Source organism: Megascapheus bottae, chromosome 8 (genome assembly GCF_031878675.1).
Source record: "Megascapheus bottae isolate mThoBot1 chromosome 8, mThoBot2.hap1, whole genome shotgun sequence".
Lineage (NCBI taxonomy): Eukaryota > Metazoa > Chordata > Mammalia > Rodentia > Geomyidae > Megascapheus > Megascapheus bottae.
This window is the reverse complement of record NC_143516.1, coordinates 56,661,796-56,672,201: the sequence shown is the minus strand read 5'-3', so window position 1 is coordinate 56,672,201 and position 10,406 is coordinate 56,661,796.

Genomic DNA, 10,406 nt, shown 5'->3' with positions numbered 1-10,406 from the left:
ATGTACCACATTGCCAAGATGGCACCAGTTAGATCCAAGACCATTTCTGCCCCAAAATGGATTGAAAGAGGAAAAGGTGAATAAATATCAAAACACAGTGTGATAGTTCATCAGAGATTGAATATTAAAGGTATGGTGAAGAATCACTGAGAATGGATTGGAATTTAAGGGGATGTCTCCAGGAAGAAGTAGAGAGAGAAATGGTGCCTCTCCCGGATCAGGGGCATCTTTATAACATCAGGGCTAGAAGTGAGAGGTATTCTGTGTGCACAGCTGATCGCAGAAAACAGCACGTAGGCAGTAGGCAGAATGGAGTTTAGGTCTGGGCAGAGAGTGGCAGTACAGACCAACACCAAGAAAAACTTATGGAAGCCTGGGGGCATTTCTCTCTCTCTCTCTCCCTTTCTTTTTTGTGAAGGTCAGGGTAGAGTTCAAGTTTAGGTGGAAGGCATTCTGCTAATGCAACTAGGGGTAGAGATACATGCTGAGAGCCTAGGACATGCTAACATTCCCCCTCTTATTTAATAGATATGGGTACCAGGGAAGGAGTATGAGCCGAGGTCATTTCTTCTGGTGGTACTTCCTGCTATAAAGGGGGAAAGGAGTCAGGGGTCCCTGACTTGTCATTTGATTGAGTACCATCCAAGAAGTATATGCTTGACAGCTTGGTTGGTAAGGTCCTCATCTTTTCTGTGAGAATATTTTGTAGGTATCTAAAATATAAGGCACAATTAGTAAAAGTAAGAAATTTGCTGCCAGTGGACCCCAAATAGGAATAAGCCAGGGAGTGATTGATCCCGAGAAGAGGCTATCAAAGACCTGAGATTGCCTTATCTGTTTTAGAGGCATAGGTACCTGACTCCCCACATGTTCTAGGGGGAAGTAAGACTTTTCCAGCTTTATCTTTGGATCAGAAGAGCCTGAGGAGGAGGTAGAAGAAATACTTAAAGGTACCACAGTCAACAGGCATTGTGATCTTTCTGGCTACTTCCTGTTGGTATGGGGGGCATTGAGGAGTTACTGGGACTGCTGGACAGGGCAGTGTCTGTCAGAATGGTCTTGAATTGTTCCTATGTGGTATCCTGAGTAAGGGCTGTTATCCTGTTAAAGAGAAACTTTTGAAAGGTGAGATCAGACAAAAAGCTGATGAGGTGGCAGGACCAACTTAACATGAATGGCATGGGAGAACACACATGGGTGGCCACAAGCCAGAAAAATTCCATTTGAAGCATAAGCCCAGTTGTTGCCCATTACAGAGAAGGAGGAATCTTCATGTAACTGGACTGGGGGCAGGAAGGGAGTGTTTAGGATTATTGGCTGGGTAGAGGAAAGCATGGTGGATTAGTCAGAGACTAGGGCTAGATTGGAGAGATTACGGGTGCAGTAGGAGGTCTTGGATAGGTGTCTCGATTATAGAATATGCTACAGAAGACCCAGGAAGCTGCCAATGCTAATTGTCTGGAGTCTCAGACTTACTATAAATACAAATAGCAGCTGGGTGGTTCACACCTGTAATCCTAGCTACTTAGGAGGCTAAGATCTGAGGATCACTGTTCAAAGACAGCCTGGGCACTAAAGACGGTGAGACTCTCATTTCCAATTACTCACTAGGAAATAGAAGTGGCGCTGTGGCTCAAGGGGTAGGACGGTAGGTAGCCTTGAGCTGAAGAGTTCAAGGGCAAAGCCCTTGCCCAGAGTTCAGGCCCCACGACTGACCAACAAACAAACAAACAAACAACAAAACAATAAAACAACTAAAAACCAAATAGCAGGTAACAAAAACAAGAATGTAAGTTCCTGTCCAGTTAGAAGGAAGACAGGTATGCATATTAGAGGCCAAGCTTATTAACCATTTCTCTTAATCTGGCTCTAATTAATGTTGAAAGGGTGAGTGTAAAGTGACTCCATTTAGGATGTGACATCATCTACTCTTATTTCTCTCCATGATTCCTTGTCAGTACTGGCTGTGTCCTGGGGGTCTGCTTGTTGCTGGAATGGCTTCTGTCAGTTATAGAGTTTGAACTCAAGGCCTGGGCACTATCTTTCAGAACTCTACCACTTTTGAGGGACAGTGGACAGTGCCACATCCAGGACTTGGCTGGCTAGATAGGGAGAAGAGTCTCTTGAGTCATCCAGTCTGGCTCTTTTGCTGGTTAGTTGGAAGATGAAGTCTCAGAGGAATTTTTCTGTCTGTGCTGGCTTTGAACTGCAAACCTCAAATCAAATGAGCTTTTGCCACAAAAACCTTTTATTTCCAATTAAAACAACAAGGAGAACAAAAGACAGTTAAGCAGGGTTTACATGGAATTTGTCAAGAATTGACCAACAGATACTTATCAGAATTATTATTTTGTGGGTCTGGCTAAATATTGCAAAAGTTAAAATCTGGAATGACAAAATTAAGGTAAAATATGGAATGACAAAACTAAGTAGATGTGATGAATGTTTTAAAATAGCAACTGAATAACTGAAGATAGAACTTTAGGATGAAATAAACCATTGTTAGCTTTGTATCTAAGGTGACTTACATACTTAAAAAAACACAGTAAAAATTCAACAAACTTGGGGTGGGGGTTGAGGGGGAGTCTGTGGCTCAAACCTGTAATCCTAGCTACTTAGGAAGCTGACATCTGACGATCTCGGTTCAAAGCCAACCCAGCCACTAAAGTCCATGAGACTCTTATCTCCAATTAAACCCTAGAAAGCCGGTGGCACTGTGGCTCCAGGGCTAGGGTAGTAGCCTTGAGCTAAAGAGCTCAGGGACAATCCCAGGCCCACAGTTCAAACCCCACAACCACCAAAAACAAAACAAACAAAAAAAACCCCAACAAAAAACAAAAACAAAAAAACTCGACAAACTATAGTATAGAAGAACATAAAGAATAACATGCTAGTTTTACATCAATGTATTAATCTTGGCCTTATTTAACAGAGATGTTAATTACATTTAATATTATTCATTATTGAAAAACAATTATTATTTTGCCAGTCCTGGGCTTGAGCTCAGGGTCTGAGCACTGTCCTTAGACTGTTTCAAGGCTAGAGCTCTACCACTTGAGTCTCAGCACCACTTCCAGATTTTTCCTTATAAGTACCGCGTGCGCTAACCGATTGTGCCATTGGAGCTCCCACTTCCAGCTTTTTTCTATGTATATGGTACCTAGGAATCAAATCCGGGTCTTTGTGCTTGCTAGGCAATCACTCTACCACTGGCCCAAACTTCTGGCCTGAAAACATTATTTTTAAGTTAATGTAGCATCAACAGTAAATCTGCCCGAGTGCTGGTGGCTCACATCTATAATCCTATTTCTAAATCTGTAAAAATTAGAATATCTTTTCACTTAGGACCATTTCAAAGTATAAGATTTACGAGTTTCACAAGAGCCATATAATGAGTGATTGTTGTCCTTAAAATACTATGTTATCTCTCATCTCTTTTGCTGTCTCTTGGTTATCTCATATTGTTACAGTATTTTACCTTGTTATTTGATACATTGTACATATTGTATCCCCCGACCCGCGGGTTCAGCTATTCATGCGGCTCGAAGAGGCACCTCTTAAAAGAAGAAAACCAATGGGGGAAAGAGAGGAAGGAGACCAGGCGCATAAAGAAAGACAGAGACAATCTGAGTCGCGTCAAGGTCTCATTTATTAAAAGTAAAGCAGGGTTTATATACCCTGAGTGTAAGGAAGGGAGTATAGAGGGGGGGGGATGGAGAGTTTTTGTGATAACAAGGAGAAGTCTCAAGGTTAGGGGTGGGTCAGGCTGTTCTTTTGGCCGTTGTGCTAACCCAAGCAACCACCTGCGGTTATTCCGAGAAGTATTTTGTGCAGATGACTCAACCAGATGCGATTTGCTCAAGGCTAGAGGGTCTTTGTTTTGTTCCGTTTAACTCCTTGGTCTCTGACAATTGTATGTATTTGATATATTGTATATTGGTTATTTGAATTTGGATAGTTAAGGGGGGAAAACAAGATGAGGAGTGGGGGTGAGGGGAGGGAATTGGGGACCAAGATATGAGAAAGTGTTTCAATGTTTATGAAGTAATGCACCTCCTATCTGGTGAATATAATGTAACCCTTCTATTAATTACAATAAAAAATATATGGAAAAAGAAGAGTTACAAGTTTCAGATACTTTTTTGGCCAAGCTGGCATCGAACCATCATTTTTAGATCACAGCCTCTTAAATGCTAGGATAACTTGTGTGAGCCACTGACATACAGCTGAAGTGATAAAATAATCTTTACACATTCTTTGTTGTGGGGCTGGAACTCACAGCCTGGGTGTAATTCCTGAGCTTTAAAAATTTTTTAGGGGGAGGGTCATGGGCCTTGAACTCTGGGCCTGGAGGCTTCCCTGAGCTCTTTAGCTCAAGGCTACAGCCCTACCCTTAAGCCACAGCCCCACTTCCCATTTTCTAGAGATTAATTGGAGATAAAAATCTCATGGCTTTGTAGTGCCCAGGCTGGCTTTGAATCATGACCCTCAGATCTCAGCCTCCTGTGTAGCTAGGAGTACAGGCGTGAGCCACCATGCCCTGCTTTTTTGTTTCTGTCTTGGGACTTGAACTCAGGGCCTGAGCACTGTCCTTGGACTTTCTCAAGGGTAGAGCTCTACCACTTAAGCGGAATTGAATCTGGGTCTTCATGCATGCTAGGCAAGCACTCTACCACTAGGCCAATCTCCTGCATGCCCCCCTCCCCCACCCCTCCCCGAGCTTTTTGATTAAAACTAATGCTTTACTACTTTGGGTCATAGCTCCACTTCTGGTTTTCTGATGGTTAATTAGAAAGCCTCATGTACTTCCCTGATAGGGCTGGCTTTGACCCATAATCCTTAGATCTCAGCATCCTGAATAACTAAGATTATAGATGCAAGCCTTCAAAGCCTGGCTTGTCCTTGAAGGTTTTTTTTTTTTTTTCCACTCCTGGGCTTGAGCTCAGGGCTTGAGCACAGTCCTTGGACTTTCTCAAGGCTAGAGCTCTACCACTCGAGCCTCAGCACCACTTCTGGCTTTTTTCTATGTATGTGGTACCAAGGAATTGAACCCAGGTCTTCATGCATGCTAAGCAAGCACTCTACCACTAGGCCAAACTACTGGCTGTCCTTGAAGTTTTTTGATTAAGGTTAGTCCCTTAATCGTGTGAGTATAGCCTCATTTTCCATTTTTTTTTTTTTTGGTGATTAGTTGGAGATACAGTCTCATAGGCTTTCCTTCAAAAGCTTGCCTCGAGCCGTGATCTTCAAATCTTAGCCTCCTGTTACAAGTATGAGCCACTGGTGCCAGTCTACACACTTATTTTTATGTTCTCTTCTTAAGGGTCAAAACTGTCTGGAAATTCTTAGTACTTCCATAGCTGTCAATCTTCCTAAGAGATTAAGGAATAAAGCAGAAGTAGTCTTGAATGTTATTTATTGGTTGTTACCTACTAGTATTAATGGTTCTCTTTTAGAAATACTAGAGTAGTAAATCACTTTTAAATGCCTAAAGGCCATCAGCCTTTTTCTAACCATTATTTTTCCTCACGTCTTTGTAAAGTGAATGTTTGATTGAATTTGTTAATATACTTGTGGTCACAAAAAAGTCTTCATATTTTTATTAGAACTTTCTTGGGCTTTTGTTATAAATGATAATTTTGCAAACAACTATAAAAAATCCATATGCTTATATCTAGAATATTTTTGTTTTCTCTAAGGGCAAGGAAGGGTTCATGAGCACTGACTTTCAGAAACCTATGGGGGCTCTAAGAGACAGGAGAACTAATTGTAATAGATTTATCTATTCCTTACAGTTGTGATATATTCCTATTGTTGTGATATAGCCAGAGTCAGAATTGTCTTAGTGATAAACCAGTTACAGAAATGATACATAAAAGTGCTGATAATAAAAATACCTTCAATATTTATACCAAACTTTCATTAGGGTGGAAGATTCACTCTGGAAACTCTTCACTTTTTGTTTTTGCCAGTCCTGGGGCTTGAACTCAGGGCCTGTCCTTTGTCATTCTCAAGGCTAGCACTCTACCACTTGCACCACTTCTGGCTTTTTCTGTGTTTGTGGTTCTGAGGAATGGAACCCAGGACTTTGTGCATGCTAGGCACTCTATCATTAGGCTACATTCCTGGACCAACTCTTCACTTCTTTTAATATTTTTTGTTGAAGATTTATCTCAGAAACAAAACAGCTTAGATAAGAATTGAGGCAACAAAAAACTTAGATACATAGGTCATATAGGATGAGACTAAATGAAAGGGTCTCTAGGATATGGAAACAAGAGCTTTATCTTGAGTGATTGTTGTTCTTAATGCACTATGTAATTTCTCTTCTCCTTTGTTGTCCTTTGGTTAATCTCATATTGTTACTGTATCTGACTTTGTTACCTGGTATATTGTATATACACTTACTTGAAATAGGAAAGGGAAGGGGGGAAACAAGTTGATTGGGAGGGGGTGGGGGAGGGAAATGGGGACAAAAACATAAGAGGGGGTTTCAATGTGTGAGAAGTAATGCACCTACTATGTGGAGAATGTAACTGTAACCCCTCTATTCATTACCTTGATAATAAAAAATAAAATGAAAAACAAAAAGAATTGAGGCAACACTGATCAAGATGCACTGCATTCATAAACAGATGTGTTGAATTAAAACCCCTTTGAACAATCACATAAAGATAATAAAATAATAAAAAAATTCTTAAGGATGGAGAAACAAGTATTTGTTGCTTACTTAGTTATTTACCCACTCTCCACTAGTTGATACTGAAGTACTTCCAACTACAAACAGTAACCAAACAGATAGTAATAGAACATTGATATTCCACTGGAATCATTAGATACATTATAATCCAGATCTTTATTTGTTCATTAGCTCCTTCAGACTAATCAATAGACTAAATAATTATACACACATATAATCATGAATAAGGAATTACTTAAAATTTTGTAGGAATCTTTTAGGAAAACTAGAAGGTAGAAAGGCTAAAGAAATTTGTGTAAGAACAATTTGCATCATTGTGAAATGCTCATGTCCCATTGAGAGCAGATAACTCCATATATAGTATTAAATATTAAGCATGGTAGAGTCATTGAAACTTGTCTGAAAGAATAAATTCATTCCTAAGGGCTATTATGCTTTGAATGCTTAATAAGATGAACATTTATCTTTAAGTAATATACACCTTTATGATTAGGTTTTAGGGAAAAAATGAAACAAAAGAGAGATTGATTCTATTCAAACAACCTAAATGTACCGGCCAACTATGTCTTCAATGAATATGAAGGAAGTTAGAGATGTCATAAAATGGAAAAAATGTCACCCACAGGAGGATTTTATACTACATTCGTTTCTTATTTGGTTGTTGTTTTAAGATCAACTTCCCAGAAGTGGTACTGTGGCACAAGTGGCGGAGCACAAAGAGCCTTAGAGTCAGCACCGAGGTCCTCAGTTCTAGCCCCACAACTGACAAAAAAAATCTTCTTGGCACTGGGAATGTGGCCTAGTGTTAGAGTGGTTGCTTATCATGTGAAAAGCCCTTGGTTCAATTCCTCGGTACCACAAACAGAAAAAGCCAGAAGTGATGCTGTGGCTCAAGTGGTAGAGCGCTAGCCTTGAGAAAGCTCAAGGACAGTGTCCAGGCCCTGAGTTCAAACCCCAGGACTGGAAAAAAAAGACTAACTTCAGAGAGGACGGGCAGAAATTCATAATGAATTCAGTGCAACCATTCCATAGTCCAGAATTATTGATGAGTTATTAATTTCATATTTGCTATTGGCTCTAATTATCTTGAAAAAGAACATACTGAAAGCATTCCATTTGCTATGAAACAAAAGAATAAAAATAAGAAAGATGAGCAACACAACTTATTTTCACTTTTAGTCTAGTGACCAACTGAATCATATTGATGGCTCAGGAAGAATTTATATGAACCATTTCTTGATTCCTCAAGTTAATCTAGAAGTCATTCTCAAAACTATTGCTTGCCAGGCTTTAACATCCATCCTTTCTGTAACGCTGTGGAACCACTAGCCACAAGCAAATAGAAGTGATATCTGTTAACAGTTAGCATGCTGTCTCTGCTACACAGGCCTAGGAGACAACCAAATTTCAACTGTCTTTATTTTAAAATCATATAAAATCCAGACTTTCAAAAATCTTTAAAGTCAATAGAAGTAACCAAACAAACAATAGTAGTGAGACTGGGAGTGTGGCCTAGTGGTAGAGTGCTTACCTAGCATGCATGAAGCACTGTGTTCAAAACTTCAGGATCACATACACTGAAAAAACCCAGAAGAGGTGCTTGGTTCAAGTAGTGGAGAGTTAGCCTTAAGAAAACTAAAGGATAGTACCCAGGCCCTGAGTTCAAGCCCAGGACTGGCAAAAATAAAGCAATAGCAGCATAAAACAAAGAAGTTCATAATGATAAACTTACATAGTGAAATCAATACAGTGCAATCAATTTCTAGACCATCCAAAACAACTGAATGTTTACATAGTTATTACCATATGACAGGATGGAGAGGCTGGATACCCCAGACAAAAAGCAAATAAACAAAAATATCAGAAACCACTAAACATTCAGTAAGCACAGCAATGCTATGTAGTTGGTTATTACTATTTGCTTCTCTTAACATTGTGATGGAGTGGATAATTCTTGAAGTTCTGTTCATAGGAACTCCTTTTCTTCCTTAGAGTTGGGACTTAAAAAAAAAGGCACACAAGTTTCATCTCATGTTTGAAAAGTCCCCTTTATACATGATACTACAGTTGTTCAAAAGCAAAAACAAGAGTATGATAACATTCAGAGTTCAGAACACAAATATGCCCCAAGTATCAAACTTTGTATTATTCATTAATACTCTAGAGAAACATGCTATGAATTCTTAAAGTTGCTTGTCTTTATAGTTAAGGCAATATATACACATTTCCCTTTCCTCCACCTTTTTTTTTTTTAAAGATGGCAAATCAATGAGAATTACTCCTTTCTTCTTATCACTTGTCTCCATCATTCTGGTGACAAACTTTGAAATTCAGTCTTTTTTTGTTTGTTTGTTTTAGAATTACCTTTACGTTATTTATTGTAAAGGTGATTTACAGAGGCGTTGCCGTTACATAAGTAAAGTAATAAGAACACTTGTTTTCGAACTGTATTACCCCTCCCTCATTTTCTCCCACTTTTCCTTTCCCCAACTCCCTTCACACCAAGTTGTTAGAAAGTTCATTTTCAAACAGTGTCTAGTGAGCATTGCTGTTGTATTGGCTTACCCATTATTCTCCTTCATTTCCCCAAATCAGATAAACTTATGTATAGACAAAGGGTAAAGAAATCAGAAATAATGACAACAGGAAATAAATCAGAGGAGAAAAAAATGAAAGAGAAAAGCATAATTGCAAATAGTAAACTAAAAAAAGAAAAGCAACCAACAACAAAACCGTCATTTTCTATATTATGTAGTTAATTTTCATATTATGGAGTTCATGTTCCATATTATGGAATTCATTTCATATGTACATAGCCATTTGTCTATTGTGCTAGGCCTATCCTAGGCATATACTAATTACAACAAATGAGGGAAGCCATGAAGCCTATGTCTCTTTGGGTCTGGCTTACTTCACTTAAGATTTTTTCCAGGTCTATTTCCTTACTAATGGGCCATGTCATTCTTTATGATGGATGCATAGAATTCCCTTGCAATAGTCCATTGAATACCACATTTCCTTTTTTTCATATATTTATATTGTAATTAATAGAAGGATTACATTATATTCACCAGATAGAAGGTGCATTATTTCACATACATTGATACCCTTTCTTATGTCTTGGTCCCCATTTCTCTCCCTCCACCCCAGCACCTCATCTTGTTTTCTTCCCTTCCCTATCCAACTTCAAATAACCAAATACGCATAAATACAATATATCAGATAACCAGGTAAAATACTGTAACAATATGAGATAACCAAGGGACAGCAAAAGAGATGAGAGATAACATAGTACATTAAGGACAACAATTACTCATTATATGGCTTTTGTTTCTATATCCTGGAAGTCCTTTCATGTAGCATCATACTATATGGCCTTATGTATCTAGGTTTTGTTCTATTGTAAATCTCTGCTAGGAGAGCCCAAGGTTTCTACTGATTATGACAAATGAGGGAAACCATTCAGCCTATGTTCCTTTGAGTCTGGCTTACTTCACTTAATATGATTTTTTTCTAGGTCTTTCCATTTCCTTACAAATGGGGTGATGTCATTCTTTCTGACAGCAATATAAAATTCCACTGTGTATAAATACCACATCTTGTTGATCCACTCAACTGAGGGCATCTGGGTTGGTTCCATATTTTGCTATGATAATAGTGCTGCAATGAACATCATTGTGCTAGTGGATTTAGTATGTCCTTGTTT